This window comes from Myotis brandtii, unplaced genomic scaffold, assembly GCF_000412655.1.
Source record: "Myotis brandtii unplaced genomic scaffold, ASM41265v1 C42302437, whole genome shotgun sequence".
Lineage (NCBI taxonomy): Eukaryota > Metazoa > Chordata > Mammalia > Chiroptera > Vespertilionidae > Myotis > Myotis brandtii.
In genome coordinates, this window is record NW_005321917.1 from 1 (window position 1) to 1283 (window position 1283).

Sequence of the window (1283 nt, forward strand, 5' to 3'; positions counted from 1 at the left end):
CACACACACACACACACACACACACACTCACCACTGTTCTGTCTCCTCCTCCATCCTTAATTCAAGTGAAGATACTGAAGGGACATCCCATCACACTCCCAGTACCTCTTCCTTGGGCTTGACCATAACAGCCCTCAGACCGGAGAGCTGGGCTGGTCTCCGGGAACCCAGCTTCCCCGCTAGCCTCTGCCGCTGTTCACACCGTTTCCTTACAGGAGCAACTCCTTTGTCTCAGGGACCCAGGGTTTTCCTGACTCCCCCAGCTTTGCCCAGCCTCTCTCTGTGAGAATAGCTGAACTGGGATGAAACGACGGTGATAGGGGCGGGGTGGAGGTAGAGATAGCTGCTAGGCAGGGCGTGCTCTGCATAGTTAGCATGAGAATAGAGAAAAGCTTTCCCCCTGTCCTCCCTTAAGGATGGAGAGAAAAGGACAGCCAGGGCTCTGGCTCTGACCCTCCTCAGTCTGAGAGTCTGGTGCTGGGAAAGTGGCCATCCTCACATTCCTCCAGTCCTCCGAGGACCCCAGGACCCTGCACTGTGGAGAAAAGCTTTGAGGGAGCCGGCTGGTAGATCTCCACTCCAGATTTTCCAGCTGTCCTTGTCCCCACGCGGCTGAGAGAGCAGGATGCTGAGATGGCTCTGTGATGCAGAAGGTATGTGCTTTTTCAGTTCTGGTGCTGATGCTGTGTATGTGGTGAGGTCTCTGTGGCGCAATGGACGAGCGCGCTGGACTTCTAATCCAGAGGTTCCGGGTTCGAGTCCCGGCAGAGATGGTCACCTGGCAGGCTCTCTTTTATTTTTTATGTTGTCCTGCTAGGTTCATAATTATATTTATCCCTCCCTGGAGGCTCTGGGACGGAGAAAGGAAACCCCTTTGCTGGGGAATCCTAGACCTCCTCCCCCTCCCCCTTTCCTCCCTCTTCATTCTTTCTCCGCCCCTCCCTTCCTGACTGTCATTGTTAGTGAAGGCTCAGATGCCTGCTGCCTCTCTCTACTCAGCCTGCGAGGCACAGCTTTCGCATCTTTTGCTTCAGAGGGGAATCACTGGTACATGGTGACTCGATGCCAGGCCGCTGGTTCTGGGACGACGATGGTCCCCTCCTTTTACCTCTGAAAACACAAAAAGGCAGATTGTCCCATATGCCAACGGGGACGTGCCCAGCTGTCCTCTCAGGTAACACCCACCTTGACCTGGACAAGGTCAGGAGATGGATGGGGTCACGCAGAGGGTAATCTGTGCTATCTTTGTCACCTACACATTTGCATCCCTGGGGCTTTTTGTG

The 1283-nt window shown here is 54.6% G+C and overlaps 1 non-coding gene across 1 annotated transcript; it reads left to right on the forward strand.

Annotated features, from left to right (window-relative positions):
- Window positions 1-699: 699 nt before the first annotated feature.
- Window positions 700-773, forward strand: TRNAR-UCU. Its single transcript has one exon. It is a non-coding gene; the product is annotated as a tRNA-Arg (tRNA).
- The last annotated feature ends 510 nt before the right edge of the window (window positions 774-1283 follow it).